Here is a 17,122-nt window from a genome sequence, read left to right as displayed (position 1 = left end):
TCCTTCATGCTAGGCAGTTGTTATTTTTTAAACCGCCCTACGTCCATGCAGCAGTAGGGAGAAAGGGGGCTAAAATAAGTGCGATGTTTTAATTGCACTGCCTTTTAGAGTGTTGGGTAAGCTGCTTTTGTTATTGGGTTTTTTGTGGGGGGGCGGCATTCACATACTGACAGTTCAAACAGAGATTTCTCTCTGGGTTCTGAAACAGCATTAAAAACAGCAGACAAACGGATCTGACAGGAAGCACTGACTGATGTCCAATATTCACTTATTAAAGAATATAAATGAAGCAAGGAAAGGCTGGGAGCTGATTTGATATGTCCATCTGGGATCATTTTGGAATGACAGGAATAGCAGAGTATTATTAGGTGACAGAATTCTGTTGTTCTGAGAGGTGCCAAGTGAATGAATGTAATTTTGTGCAAAAAAAAAAGTGGGGGCAAAGATTAAGCATTGCACTTACTCTGGAATTTAAAAATGTTGAAAGCCGTTCTTAGTGATCTTTGCTGATTCTTTAAGATGGGTGGAGAATGGCGTTTTTTGTTGTTGTTTTGGCAAGGAAGAAAACAAACAAAAATATGAATAGATTGCAATTTTAAGTTTCCCCCCCCTCTTGTCTAGAAGACTGTCAAAACATTTAACATAAATTTCAAAAGTTCAGATAACTGACAATGCTTTTTAAAAAAAAGAAAACTATTGCACAGAGATGAAGTTGCATGGTTATGAATAGGAGCAGGGAGCAGAGAAAATAATAAGTTTAAAAGTTTCACCATGGTGAGAAATGAGTGATGGTGATCTCCAAAGTTCTGTATTGTGGATTTCACATAGGGCCCCATCAGCACTTTACATTCAAAGCAGTATCACACCACTTTAAACAGGCATGGCTTCCCCTGAAGGATCGTGTCAACCTGAAATTTGTTACACACTCCTCTACCTAGGCAAGCAAAAGGCAGTATCAGTGATCAAGGACATATTCCAGCCAGGCATAAACACCCAAGGAGGGTGTGAAATACTGATGATGAGGGGTGTGTCTTGGGTGGGTGAGTGGCCTTGCACTCATCGCCGCTCATCCCAACCAAGGTTTGCATCTCGTCAAAAATGCCTGGTGCTCTTCTTCGAAGAACCTCCCATTTGCAGAAAGTAAATTGGGAGCATCCAAGATGGAATTGCTGGCAGCTGAATGAATGGAACACCAACCACCACAAAAGGGGAGGGCAGGGAGAGTGTGCAGGAAAAGTAGACAAATCAGGAGAAATAATGTCAACAAACTCCTGCAGATACGCGAAGAAATCCAAAATCCAGCCGTGCAAGCAGATGGCTGTAAAAGCTGTGTGATGAAACAGATTACTGGGGGCTCACCCAAACAGAGAGCTAGCAAATGAAAACAAGGCCTCCCCCCCCTTTTTTTTTTTACTATGTTGGAGAACAGGATGTAAGAAAGCTGTTCAGATATTAAGCAGAGAGAGTTAAACAAGGGGAGATGTCAACGTGCCAGGATTTTAAAAATCCGCAAGGCTCAATTGTCAGACTCCTGACTGAAATCTCAGCCTGTTCACATCCACAAAGCAAAGCCTCCTTTGCTTCCTCCAGGGCTCTCATAACTTCTGAGGAAAACCTGCTCTGAGTGCTCCTGTTGTCTGAAGGATAGTAGGTTTGCCTCACCATTAATCTATACAAATGATTTACCCACAATAACCCCATGTGTTTCAGTGGATAGACTTGGCATCCGTGGTGAATTACTATGCAGGATTCAAACACAAGCACTCTCCCCTCCTGTGGTTTCCAGCAACTGGTATTCAGAAGCATTTACTGCCTCCAACTGTGGCAGCAGAGCATAGTCATCATAGAGAGTAGCCATTGATAGCCCTCTCCTCCTCCATGAATTTGTCTAATCCTCTTTTAAAGCCATCCAAGTTGGTGGCCATCAGTGCCTCCTGTGGGAGGGAGTTCCACAGTCTAACCATGCATAAAGAAATCCTTTCCCTCCCCTCTGTCCCAAATCTTCCAACATTCAGCTTCATGGGATGTCTAGTGTTATGGGAGAGGGAGAAATACTTTCTCTATTCACATTGCGACAGAAGTCAGGGGAATGGGTGTCAAGATACAGGCCAGGATGAACAATGTAAGCCAAGTGTGTATCAATAGCTAAACCAATACTTACACAGACGAATGAGATTTCTACAAATACCTGGCTGTTATCTTGCATCGCAGGGGAAATTTGGAACCACTGACTGTCATGAAAATTGTCAAGTGGTGGGAAATATGTGTGCACTTCACGCTTCTGGTTCGCTCCACCACTAACCTTATCAGGGGCGCTTGCAAAGCAAGTCTCTGGAAAAGAAATTCTAAACAAATAGGATATAAGTTAGCAAATAGCAAAAGGAGTTCCCAGCAATCATCTGATATACAGAAATCCCCTTAAGCAATTTGCACTTGACGGTTCAGCAGGATGGGAAGGAAACATAACTGGGGGTTTGGAAGCTACAAAGCTGTAAAAGAAACTGGGAATTTGTGGGAAGGAATTCAGATCAGCGAAGAGTGGCTAAGAACGATAGGGTGACTTTGGAGCACAAATAGCCTTTTAAGAGAGAACAAATATGCTCATATAATGTTTACATATTTCAACGGAGGCCTCAGCCACACAATGCATTTGTCATGATGTTGTGCCACTTTTAAGTCATGGTTCTCTCCCCCACCCTGCCCCTACTGAATCCTGGGAACTGTAGTTTGCGGTGAGCACTGGGGATTGTTTGAAGACTGCTATCCCTCTCAAAGAACTACAATTCCCAGGGTTCTTTGGGAAGAGGGATTGTTTGTTAAACCAGTCTGTGGTATGGATGTATGGGTGTGACCTTATTTACAGTGTGCCATGACTAAGGGATCATATTATTATTATTATCATTATTATCATTATTATTATTGTTGTTGTTGTTGTTGTTGTTGTTGTTATTTAAAAAATAGAAAATGCTTCACAACATAATTTATAGACTGCTTTGCAGCATACAGCCATCAAAGCAGTATACAAGAGAAGAACAGAGTATCCAAGGCTGCAAGGACATACTGGTTTGAGCAGGGGTTGAAGCCACTTAGGAGAGATGGCGTCATGCAGACTTGTTTATGAATGTCTCTGTTGTCCAAATGATGGTGAGTGACTCTCCCCACCCAAACTGGTCTTTGGATCCTGCTGAACAGGAAGGAACATGAGCACTTCCTGTTGCAAGTTGAGCCTTCTTCAGGCTCTTCCGAGGTTTTGGTGTGTTCCTGCAGGGATTTTGTAATAGTGTTTGTGGGAAAGTGGAAATTTCAGGAGGGACTAGAATTAAGAAAGATGGCACCATGCAAATGTTGATGGAGGCAGTGGAGGCACATAGAGCAGGAAGGGTAGAGGTGCTTGAAGAAGCAGAAAACTCCCATATTGTGGAATTCCCTCCCAAGAGAGGTTAGACTGGCTCCCTCTTTGCTAACCTTCCGCCATCAGGCTAAGACCTTCCTAATCAGACAGGTCCTATTCAGACCAACTGAGTTTGTTCTTGGTATGAGCTTTCGTGTGCATGCACACTTCTTCAGATACGGTATCTGAAGAAGTGTGCATGCACACGAAAGCTCATACCAAGAACAAACTCAGTTGGTCTCTAAGGTGCTACTGGAAAGAATTTTCTATTTTGTTTCGACTATGGCAGACCAACACGGCTACCCACCTGTAACAGGTCCTATTCAGACAGAATGTGCTCAGAATGGCTTCAATAACCTGAGTTTTCTTACTTCCTTTCAACAATAAGTCTTACCAGGCTATTTTTTCCTGCACCCTGATGCAATACGTACCAAACTCCAAAAAGACTGAGTTGGGTTTCAGGCAGAGTTCTCTCTCCTAGTCCTTACCTGGAGATGCCAGGGATTGAACCTGGCACCTTCTGCATACAAAGCAGATGCTCTACCACTGAGCTAAGGGCCTTTCTCCTGAATAGTCCACCAGAGGCTCTGAAAGTAAGGGAAAGGGTTTCCTTAAAGCAGGCAGGAAGTCACTGCATTGGTAACTAGGAAGACATACAATGAAAAGTACTTCTAAGAGACTGATATGTAAGGTCAGAGACAACCAAAGGGCAGTTGGGGGTGGGGGGAATAATTAGCCCAGTTAAAAGAGAGATGGGGGGAATCACTGAAGTGAAACCATCTATGACTAAGGGCCATAAAGCAAACTGTGAGATGCAATGGCCTGATTATGCTGTTCTGAACTCTGTGGACCATCAAGACCAGAGCTGCCATTTACAATGTCAAGCAAACCAGGACGAACAAGCACAAATTTGCATAAGATGTCCAATTGGCAATTTATCCATGGAAGTTGCTTACCCAGGGAGCAGTGTTGAGAGGGTCAGATCTGCAGGCACTCATCAATATCTTCTCTTCATTTCCTTTACAAAAGGAAAAAAGACCTTTTGGACCTATGAACAGCAGCCTAAGGCTGTGTGCACATTCGAAAGACATTATTTCCCTCAAGGAATTGTGGGCACTGTAGTTTATCTCTTATGGGGTTACAATTCCCAGTAGCCCTTAACAAGCTACAGTGCCCAGAATTCTTTGGGGGGGAAGCATGTGCATTATAGTGTGCCTTCAGCCTCAGTTAGCTCCATCTCCTCCAAAATATGAAGCTGCTTGAGGCTACTGTTGAGATCTTGTTGCTTGGAGTCTACAGGAGAAGATGGCTCCACACAACTGGGAATTCTTATTCTCCTGTTACCTCAAATGATCCTCACCAATGAGCAAGTGAATCAATGGTACAACAAGGGTAGAGAATGTCAACTCTGGATGCCATGAGAAGCCCAGCCAGCAGGCAGAAACAAATCCAAGTGTTACTTCAGGCAGGCATCTGAGTTAAGTTCAGGACAGAAGTAAAGAAGGCAGTGATGGAAGCCAATGAAGACCTGTAAAAAAAAAAAGGCAGCTCAGGACTTAGCACCACCCTGAGACAGGCAGATAAAAACTCTAGCCAATCAGAAACTGGGGAAGCTCAGTTGTCACATGAAGTCACCTGAGAAGGTTCCATGATAAGAGCCAGGAATCTTTTTCAGCCTGGAGGATGTATTCTGCATGAGGGCAACCTTCTGAGGACCCCAAACCAGTAGTAGTGCAACCATCCAAAATGGGCAAGTCAATGGGTGTGCCTCTTAACTTCGTTCATTGGGGGAAATTTCAGCCACACAAACATCACAACCCCAATTACTTATGTCTCTCTGGTCTCCATCCAGACAAGCTAGACATGATAACAGTCCAAGGACACATTCCAGTTAGACAGAAGCACTCCATGTGAGGGTGGAGCAAGGCAAGTGAGGGGTGTGGTGTGGCCTGAGGAGAAGTGTGGGGGGTACAGAGACTGGGGGGTGGTGCATTCAGCCCCTGTGCTTGAGCTTCCCCCACCCTTGTTCTCCAGTTGTTTCTTCTTCTCTGTCATCCACTTATCACTAAGTGAGAGTCAGCATGGTGCAGTGGTTAGACTGTTGGACTAGGCCCTGGGAGACCAGGGTTCAAATCTCCACTGTGTTATGAAGCTCACTGGGTGACCTTGGGCCAATCACTGCCTCTCAGCCCAACATACCTCACAGGGTTGTTGTGGGGATTGATGGAGGAGTGTACGCCGCCTTGAGCTCCTTGGCCAAAAAAAGAGGGTGAGTTATAAATGCAATGAATCAGTCAATAAGAACTAGATACACTTCTCAACTGACTGCCCCCCAACCCACACCAGGAGATAGCTTGGACAGACACATTATAGGGATTAATCAGAGAATAGGAATAGCAGTACTCTGTATTGGTAGACAATATGAAGGAATTTATAGTCCAATGCCGTTTCACTTTTAAAAATTCATTTAACTAGGGTCCACATTCTATGGACCGTGTTGGAGTCCTTCTTAAAAAAAAAAAAATATGACTGCTCATCTCTTTTCAACCAGTCATTCAGTTTGGCTGACAAGCATGAAGGATGCTGAATGCAGTGATCTCCCAAATATCCAACTGAAGAATTAATCAGCCATGACTTCTTAATATTCTGCATTTTCTGGGAGGTTCTGCAGATGTGCGTGAAACACACAACAATCAGCTTTACTTCCGTTCCTCTTTGCTGTGTGCTTTGATTAAATAATGGACCCAGGAACCCTCTCTTTTGAGTGGTGGTCGCTAATATTAAAATAACTGGAACAATAATAATAATAACAATAGTCAGCGTTTATAGGCACTTCAGGCTGCATTTCTATGCACACTCATGTTTGAGTAAGTTCCAGATGTTGTTGGACTCCCAACTCCCATCAGCCCCAGGCAGTTTGGATGATGGGAGTTGTAGTTCAGCAGCACCTGGAGAAGCCACTGGTTCTGCATTCTGGCTGTAAAGAGAATGATTAATATACCTTTCTTTATGCAAGATAGGGATGAGTTAAATTATTGCAAGATTGACGCATGAGTATGAATCCCACCGTTTTGACAACTCATGTCCAAATGTATGCCTTTTCTTCCTAGCTTTAGGAACATAAGGAGAGCCTACCTGGATCAGGCCAATGACCCATCTAGTCCAGCATCCTGTTCTCAAATGGACCAAAAGCTGCTTGTGTGAAACCTGCAAGCAGGGCCCGGGTGCAAGATGTGCTTTCCCCACTTGTGATTATCAACAAGTATCAAGGTATTCAGATACATTCTATCTCCAACACTGGAGATGGAACACAGCCATTGTGGTCTTATCCTCCATGGTGGATGTGCTAGGTGAGTATCTGGGGGAACATATTCAGAACTGGGCCACCACCACTGAAAAGGCCCTGTTCCTTTTAACATCCTCCACACCTCAGATGGCAAGGAACCTGCTTTCTTCCTTCTGGAAATTCCACTTTGGTTAGCTACATCCTGGTTGTAGCCCTCTGCCAAAGGCCACATCCACACCATACATTTAAAAGCACAAATAATCCTGGGAACTGTAGTTAAGTTAAGGGTGCTAGGAGTTGTAGGACTGTGAGGGATCCCCTAGCAACTCTCTGGAATTCAACCTGAGACTGCCTGCATCCAAAAACAGATGCTTACTACTCAGTTACAGCCCTTTCCCATCATTGTAGAATATTTAAATCTTCTGAGCCTGTTTTCCATTCTGTGCTGTTGGTTTTGTATTCTTTTCGATGGGTTGTTTTATTCTTGTAAGCTGTACTGTGTGTTGCAGCCAGTGTGGTGTAGTGGTTAAGAGCGGTAGACTCGTAATCTGGGGAACCGGGTTCATGTCTCCACTCCACCACATGCAGCTGCTGGGTGCCCTTGGGCTAGTCACACTTCTTTGAAGTCTCTCAGCCCCACTCACCTCACAGAGTGTTTGTTGTGGGGGAGGAAGGGAAAGGAGAATGTTAGCCGCTTTGAGACTCCTTCGGGTAGTGAAAAGCGGGATATCAAATTAAAACTCTTCTTGCAAATGTGTTGGAAAGGTGGGACAGGCACATACAAAATAAATAAATAAGTAAGTAAGCAAGCAAGCTGGAATATAAATATATATTTATTTATATATGTTGGAAATGCCAGCAGTGAGGACAGGATGAGAATCTAATGAGACCACATAATAAGTGTTCTCTAGCTTAGGGTCGGCCCTACCATTAGGCAGAGCAAGGCCACTGCCTCAGGTGACATATGCTGGGAGGTGCTGGTGACCCCGAGCTCCCTGACCATACCCTTCTGTGGGAAAGGGTGTCATGCATCTTGCTCTCTGCCCTTATAAGTATCCTACTGACCCCCTTCAGGGGCAGTGTGGTGCCCCATTGCTAGCACTAAATTAAAATTCACTACTGTGTGTTTGCATGCGTGTGTGCATGCGTGCCTGTCTCCATGCACCATTTTGTCCTTCGCCTCAGGCAGCAAAATGTATTGGACTGACCTTGTTGTGGCTCTCAGACTTTTGTTACCATTTTTCCGTTCCTCGCCGAGGACTAGAAACTTGTTCCCCCTCCTTGCCCTTCTCCTCTGCACTAGCCACACTGTGTGAGCAGCTGCAGCATAACGATACAAAGGAAGAAGCCCTTAACACTTTTCATTCTTTCCCTCCGTTTGTGTTTTTGGAGACAGTCCTTGACTTGTGTCCTCTGGGTGTTTTCTCTAATTAGTTATGATGGAGAATTAGGAGGTGCAAGGGCAAGAGATTGCGGGAGGAGAGCGACTCCTTAATAAGCATGAGTCATTGGCCATCCCTCCCTGCCTCCCATTCCGGCCCTCGCCCAGCCTTCTCTATCACAAGCTGCTTGCTGCTTGTTATGAAATAAGAGGAGGCGGAGGGGGTGAAACCATCCTAAAAAGGAATGAGATAGAAGGGGCTTCTTGCCAGCCTGACACCCGGTGGGCCTTCTGTCTTGCCAAAACCACTCATTAGATCCGCTCGAGCAAAGTGTGAGGAGCATGCTGATTCTGCAGCTGCTGCCGAATTTGTCATGTCCTGCAATGGTGGAACAGCAATCAGGATCCCTTCCCACACGACGCTGCTTAGCTCACCATGCAAGCACAACAAAACGCCCACTTCAGGACAGGTTTCCAAAAATTGATGGCCATCTTGTCGTAAAAACAAACGGGCAGGAACGCTGGAAGCTGCCTTGTACCGAGGCCTCGTTTGCACCGTGCACTGAAAGCACAACACTACCGCTTTGAATAGTCATGGCTTCCCCCAAAAGAATCTTGGGCACCATAGTCTGTTAAAAGCACCACTGGCCTTGCAGAGCTACAGTTCCCAGCATCCTTAATAAACTACAGTTTCCAGGCCTCTCCATGGCCACATTCACACCATGTATTTAAAGCACTGTGATACAACTTTAAACAGCCTCACCTCCCTGCACCAAGGATTTGGGGAACTGTAGTTTTTTAAGGGTGCTGAAAGTGGTTAGGAAGAGACGCCTATTTCAGAGATTTTGGATCCCCAGAGGTTCCTGAGAAGATAAATTGATGGTTAAATCACTCCACAGACTGCAGCTTTGTGAAGGCAATAGGGGGGTCTTCTAACAACTCTAAGCACCCTTGATATACTACAGCTCCTAGAATACTTTTTTGGGGGGGGGACCATGGCTGTTTAAAGTGGTATGATACCATTTGATGTGGCTCTCAGAAGATTGCCTAGATGGGAAAATGGCCCTTGGACTTAAAGAAGTGTCCCTCCCCACCCCTGATACAAATGACCACCTATGTAGTCTTATGTGGTTTGGTCAATTTTGTTTAGACAAGAATCCAAAAATTCTATTATCACTTTGGTCACTGGCAGAATTACAAGGTGATATTGTAAGAACTTCAGAAGATAAGAAGAGCCCCGCTGGACCAAGCCAATGGCCCATCTAGTTCAGCATCCTGTTCTCACATCCAGATGCCTGTGGGAAAACAGGCAAGCATGACCCAAGTACAAGAGGTTTCTGCTTCCCTGTGGTTTCCTGAAAGTGGTATTCAGAAGCAATGATGCCTCTGACTTTGGAGGGGGAAGGACAGCCATCATGGCTAGTGGCCATTGATAGCCTTGCCTGCTATGAATTTGTACAATCTTCTTTTAAAGGCTTTCAAGTTGGTGGCCATCAGTGCCTCCTTTGGGAGTAAGTTCCATAGTCCAACTATGACTGGATCTACGCTGATCTGTAAAAATGCTTTAAAAAACAACAACCATGATATAGCTCTCAATTCACTTTTCCATTAATGGAGGATCATTGCTCTATAGCACCCTCTGATGTCACATTTTATAACATATTTTTAACATTATAACTGACCGCTGTAGATTTGTCCTATGTGCTGTAATCAAGATGTAAAAATGATTGTTACATACTAGCCTAGAGAGCCAGTAGGGTGTGGTGGTTAGATTACTGGACTTGGACCTGGGCAACCAGGGTTGCAAACCCCATTCAGCCATGAAGCTCACTGGGTGACCTTGGGCCTGTCACCGTTTCTCAGCCTAACCTACCTACCTACCAGGGTTGTTGTGAATCTAAAATGGGGGAGGATGAAAACCATTTACCCCATGATTCCTGTATTGCAGGGGGTTGGATTAAATGTCCGATTGGGCCCCTGCCAGCTTCTGCAATTCTATGACCACCTTGAACTCCTTGGAGGAAAATGTGGCATATAAATGTAACAAATAAACAGAACAAAAATAAGTACCGGTAAACCTGCCAATTAGAACCTTGCTCTGTTCACTGCCTCCGATAAACAAAGATTCATCTCTTAAGAGTTCTCATCACTTTGGATTTTACATCCGCAGCACTTTTCTCAGCTCCAGCCCAGACAAGAGTGGGTTTTGCTTTGCAAAATCAAATCAAGCAAAGCAGGCAGCTCTTTCTCTAAATTCATTCATGCAGCTGCTGATCCCTGATCTGTGGCGTAGCTTGGAGTTTGGTATGGTAAGAAGAGGGTGTAACTCATTTAGGCTGAATAATTTATGCGTATTTAGAGTGCTCAGAAGTCAGAAATAGGCCCCCCAGCAAAACTACCAGTGGTTAATAAAAATTGCTTTCCTTGTGCAGATCTCCAATTTGCCAATTAACCATTAACATGTTGGCGGGGGGTAGGGTTGGATGCCGTGTATTTTTACACCCCTAAATTATTGTAGTAGCGGCACAGTGCTCTTAGATTTACTCTTTTCCTGAGCATTAAAATGGAACAGAGTCAAAAATCGTAACTTGGTGTAGTTGAGGGAGAAGCTTTTTCATGTGAGACTTTCCGAATTTCTTCTAACACTGTGAGGGAAGGAGACCTTGTAGGGTGTTGCAGGGAACGAATGAGTGGAAGAAGCTGGTACAAACCACATCTATTGCTCTGTCCAGTTTTGCTGCTGGCCCCTCCCACCTCTGGCATGTGGCCCCCAGAAGGGAATGTGCACCACCCCCACCCCCCGTTCTGAAGAATTGCAGCATCCTTAAGCATCTGCAATCAGTGCCGTGCACTGGAGCCATCATGTGCCAAGAAATGACTGGATGGGGATAAACCTCCACATTAGCTTTGTGTAAGCAAATCAGGGAAAACACTCATCAAAATGGGTCAGTTGGGGTGGCCCTGAGTTTGCTAGCAGCATATTGGATTGCATCATCCAGATTGCTCCCACCAGAGGACGCAAGTCAGGACAGAGAAAGAAGCAGCATAGGACGTGTCCTGTGGTGCCCAGAATCGGAAGCCTACACAATGGGGGAGAAATTGCAACTCTAACTCACATTCTGGCTCCATCTCACATCATGAAGCCCACCTGAAGGTCCTGTACTCAGGAGTTGCATCCAAGATCTCACTAGCATCCCTTGGCACAAGCCCATCTCTGAAAAACAACCTTTCTTCCCAACCTGGTTCCTTGCTTTCTTCTTCTGTTCTGTTCCTTTTTCTTTCTCTTTTAAGCAAGCATTACCTCATTCACTTCTGATTCAGGAAACATAGGAAGCTGCCTTTTACCCTTGAGTGTTTGTGTCTGGTTGCAGTGAGTATGGCCTTGAACTCAGATAATGCCTTTTGTTCTCTGGGTGGATAGAGGGTGACTATGAGCAGCTATAGAAGCAAGTCTACAAAGGTAAAAGTCACACTTGTTGCTCCACCCACTTTTGCCTCTGGCCCCGCCCAACATTGCCATGAAGCCCCCAGAAGGCTGCCCCAAAGCGAATGTCACCCTGGAGATGAAAAACATTCTCACAGCCCTGCATTTGAAACTCTTCCCCCTTATACATACATACACACCCCTAACCACACAACCATTGGTTCCTCCTGCTTCTGGACCTCTGACACCTTGGCCTTGCTCCAGGTGCCTCTTCTGATCAGTCAGAACTTCCCCAACTCTTCTAGCTTCCCTATTTGCTCTCATATGATTCTGCCTGTTCCTCCCTCTGCTGATAACCAAACCTGCCGGCAAGGCATTGGTTCCTTCTGAGCTAGCTCTAGATGCCTCTGGGTCAGTCCAACTTTTTTCCTGTGTAGCATTCAGACTCTGTCCCTGCCAACCTTTCTGTGGGCTGGTTAAAAACAATAATTATAATAATAATAATAATTTATTATTTATACCCCGCCCATCTGGCTGGGTTTCCCCAGCCACTCTGGGCGGCTTCCAACAGAATATTAAAATACAATAATCTATTAAACATTAAAAGTTTCCCTAAACAGGGCTGCCTTCTGATGTCTTCTAAAAGTCTGGTAGTTGTTTTTCTCTTTGACATCTGGTGGGAGGGCGTTCCACAGGGCGGGTGGCACTACCGAGAAGGCCCTCTGCCTGGTTCCCTATAACTTGGCTTCTCGTAGTGAGGGAACCACCAGAAGGCCCTCGGCACTGGACCTCAGTGTCCGGGTAGAATGATGGGGGTGGAGACACTCCTTCAGGTATACTGGACTGAGGCATTTTAAATAATAAAACTGCATTTTAATTGCTGGGGACCAGCAATTAAAATGCAGTTTGTCCTGACAACAGCCCAGTGGGCAGCATTCTCTGCACCTTATTTTTCAAGGGCCTGTTTGAACAGAAAGGTCTTGACTTGCTGGCAGAAGGATAACAAGGAGAGAGCCAGTCTAACCTCTCTTGGGAGGGAATTCCACAATATGAGAGCAGTCACAGAAAAGGCTCTGTCTTTGTCACCTCCAACCATGCCTCTGATGTTGGTGGGACCAAAAGAAGGTGCTCGTCTTAGGATCTTAGCACCTGAGCAGGTTCATAGATGGAGATATAATCTTTCCAGTAGCCTGGGCCCAAGCCATATCATTCTGCCCTTTGATTGCTGACATTTTCATTCCAGCTCTACTCTGGATAGATTTGTCAGCTCAGACTCTGGAGGATTTTCTCTTTCTCTCTATCTATCTCTGGCCCTGTTCATGCCAGGATTCTCACATCAGCCCAGTGCTAACTAGTAGACAGCAGAAAAACCAAAACAAAGTGTCTTCTTAAATCTAGGAGCACCTAAGGTGCTAAAAAAAAATGCCTCTATCGATCCTCCTGCTGCTGTCCACGGTTCTAATCAGTGCTTCCTTCTTATATCTTCTCTCGTTGCTCCCTGACAATTAGTGAAGTCTAAGAAAGAAATATGCAAGCACAGTGCCGTTAATTGCAAGGTGTAAATTCAGCAGTGAAAACTCACCAAGGGTCCTTCTCCAGGTGTGATGTGCATCTTTATCACATGGCTTCATGGTTCATTGTCATGCAGCCAATAATCCCAAGGAGGCTGCAACAATGTATTATATACCTTGGGCTCATCCATGAACAGCATACACAGAAAGGTGCAAGGAGTTTGATTGGGAGGGGGGGAGGAACAATAAGGAGGGCCTTGCAGGTAAGCCCAAAGGATTAAAGAACAAGAAATTATTTCACATGATGAAAAACACTTGTGCACATACTATATAGCTAATCTGTCAGGCACACTATGTAATGTTCCCTGCAAGTGAGTCCAAGTGTTCCCTTGAAGAGGATTCATATTTGGACAAATGACAGATGACTCCACTTGGAGGGTGGAGCACTCTATTCTGTACCCTCCCATCATCCTCACACTACAGGAATTTCTTCTTTGTAGCTTCATCTGCTCCACAGTCACAAAGCAGCATGGCTTTATATCATCAGCTCTACGCCCTTCAAGGTTTGCAAACACCTCCACTGGAAGGTGGGGGTCACTGTAAAAGAAGGCTCTACCAGCATTTTTAAGCCTCCAGATGACTCTGACCCTTTCCTGAGACAACATTTCTCATAGCTGAGGCAGCAGGACTCACTGAGAGCTGTCCAGGGTCCTGACCTGCATTGCCTGGAGCTGCCTGAAAGAGAGTATGTCTTTCCACTTTCCCTGTGAACCCCAAGCCCCAGCAGAACAGGGTGCAACCTATGTTTGTATGCAGGCACCCTGTTTCTACACATTGCCTTGGGAGCCGTTGTACTAATTGACAGAGAAAGGCAGGGCAAAAGTGAGTGGAAATTTTGGTGCAAAGCTTTCAAATAATATATTTCAAATTAGAATAAAAACACAACATGCCAATAAATCAAAATACCTGTTTTAAAACCAATGGTTTTTTTATATATAAAAGAGTAACATTTCAGATGGAAAACTAAGCTTTCATCTGCAACTCTTACAGCTGCATTTCACTTCTGTATCAAGAGTAACAGTTTGGAAGCTAATGTGTACATGTATTGCATTAGTGCGTTTGTTTTTTACAGCGGGGGCAACTTTCATGTGATGGACAAAACCTGACAAGTTGAACTGCACGTTCCAATAAAGAAAGGTATTAAGGAGATCCAACTGATGTGCCTTACATGAAGCTTTTCTGGGCTTTTATGTGCTTGAGTGGGTGTCACTTTCGGTGTCGGTGGTCTTTTATTTTTCTGTGTGCAGTTAGAATGGAACTTCCCCAATGCAATTTCAGCTGAATGTCTTGAGAGAACATTTAGTTCATAATGGATAGGTGTCCAAAAGAGAGAAAGACATAAAGTATATGATGGTACAATTGTACAAAGGCATGTAGAGATGTGTCAGAATACAATGCACCCAGTGTGCCATATTAGCAACACAGGTTGTGAGTAAAAGCACATTTTAGGAAGGTGGGGGTGGGATGCCCTCCTCAATGAGATGCATCTGCCTCCCTCATTATTAACTTTCAAGAAGAATTAAAAAACATTCCTGTTTGCCAAAGAAACCTTGAAAATACAACCTGTGGAGGTTTGTGACTTGTTTTACATACTTTACATGTTATTAGATTATCTTAATGCTTTTAGATCTTTTGATTGTTTTAGATATGTTTTATATTTAATTGTTAAATATATTTAATTGTTTTTAATAATATATCTATTTGATTTTCAATAGTATTATTTCACCACTTCCGTGTTTGACACTCTGGACTCCTTTGGGGGGCAGGGTGAAGTAGAATAATGTTGTTGTTGTTGTTAAACATCATCAGTGGATAGACTAGATAGAGAAAAGTCTCTCTCTCTCTCTCTCTCTCTCTCTCTCTCACACACACACACACACACACACACACACACTCTTTTATAACACTAGAACTAATGGACATCCAGTGAAGCGGAATGTCGGAAGATTCAGGACCAATAAAAGAAAGTGCATCTTCACACAGCACATAGTTTAAACTATGGAAATCACTCTCACACGAAACAGTGGTGGCCACAACTTGGATGGCTTTAAAAGAGGATAGCACAAATTATTGGAGGTGGGTATATATAGGAGGGGGCATGATGGCTACACTCTGCTTCCATGGTTGAAGGCAGCAATGCTTCTGAAGAGAGGGCTCTTGTGCTCAAATCCTTGTTGCAAGGTTCCTCCAGTCATCTGGTTGTCCACTGTGAGAAGAGGATGTTGGACTAGATTGGCCTGATCCAGCAGGCCCTTCTTATGTTTGTATGCTGTTATCATGACCATCATCGTAAAGGTAAAGGGACCCCTGACCATTAGGTCCAGTCGCGGACGACTCTGGGGTTGCGGCGCTCATCTCACTTTATTGGCCGAGGGAGCCGGCATTTTGGGGTGCTCCATCAGACATCCACAGTGCCACAATTTCAGAAGGATATTGACAAGCTGGAATGTGTGCAGAGGTGGGTGACCAAGGTGATCAAGGGTCTGGAAGCCAAGCTTTATGAGGAATGGTTGAGGTTGTTGGGTATGTTTAGCCTGGTAAAGAGAAGATTGAGAGGCAGCAGGATTTTTCCCTGGATCCGGAAAATCTAAGTAACTGCTAGGTAAAGGTAAAGGGACCCCTGACCATTAGGTCTAGTCGTGGATGACTCTGGGGTTGCGGCGCTATTCTCGCTTTATTGGCCGAGGGAGCTGACGTACAACTTCCGGGTCATGTGGCCAGGATGACTAAGCCGCTTCTGGTGAACCAGAGCAGCACACGGAAACTCTGTTTACCTTCCTGCCGGAGCGGTACCTATTTATCTACTTGCACTAGCATGCTTTTGAACTGCTAGGTTGGCAGGAGCAGGGACCGAGCAACGGGAGCTCACCCCGTCGCAGGGATTTGAACCGCCGACCTTCTGATCGGCAAGCCCTAGGCTCTGTGGTTTAACCCACAGCGCCAGCCACACCATAGAGGCACCTATAATGTTGGCCAAGCATGGTCTGAAGATAGATGATGCAGCTACTTTGCTGAAGCTAAGCAGGTCCAGGTCTGGTCAGTGCCTAGATGAGAGGCCTCATGGGAACCTCCCAAAGTGCATGATGGAAGAGAGGCAAGATATGAATACAGTAAATAAGATATAGTTTTACACACACACACACACACACACACACACACACACACACACACACACAAATGCTGGAGGGGGAGATCTGTTTCGGAACTCCAGAGTGAAGAAATGAATTTAAAATTGCCTTTTGAACTCACCAACATAGTCTCCCACAACCTGGTGCCCTCCAGATGTTTTGGACTAAAACTCCCATCAACCCCAGCCAAGATGACCAAGATTCAGGAACAGTGGGAGTTAACGATGGGGAGGATTCATGATAGATTGAAGATGTCACTGTCGTAAGAGACCACTGCTGCTTCACCACTGCAGTTTTCAGTACTATTGAGTGAAAGCTCACAACCTCATCAGACACACTGAGCAATCCGCTCTCCGTCTTAACAAGCTCCGAGGATGCACTGGGTTTTACACAGTGGAACAAAATGATTGGTTTCACTGGGCTAATTCCAGTCTGACAAGCTGAGGTGCAGTTACCCACTGGAAGCGGGAGGGAAACTTATCATGTCTTCCGGAATGACACAGTCTATTAACTGTTTGTCTTTCACCATAATGAAAGACTGCAAAGAAATTTAGGATGAGTTTCTCTGGATTCAAAACACAATCAATGTTAATTTGATCTTGATGATTAATTTGTGCAAAACTCATCATTCTACAAGAGTTAGAGCTGGAAATTAAATAATGTAAGGTGATCAAAACAGCAATGTGTAATGAGTGCTGAATCAATACAAATTTCTTTATAAGCAATTCTGAATTCCGATCTATTGATTGTCATCATAATTCCACTGCTCGCTGCTATTCATGGCAAGAAAGGGGGGAAAGGAAGGAGATAACTCTTAATCAGTGCCGTTTTCCTCAGAAATCTTTTTTAAAGTAAGAACATGCTGCTTCTAATATGACTTTGGTGAAGAATAGGATATGGAATAACTGATTGGCTCAAAATTGGGAAAGGAGTACGACAAG

This window comes from Lacerta agilis, chromosome 8 (assembly GCF_009819535.1).
Source record: "Lacerta agilis isolate rLacAgi1 chromosome 8, rLacAgi1.pri, whole genome shotgun sequence".
In the NCBI taxonomy this organism is placed as follows: domain Eukaryota; kingdom Metazoa; phylum Chordata; class Lepidosauria; order Squamata; family Lacertidae; genus Lacerta; species Lacerta agilis.
The sequence above is the reverse complement of the archived record's forward strand: the minus strand, read 5'-3'. Positions refer to the sequence as shown.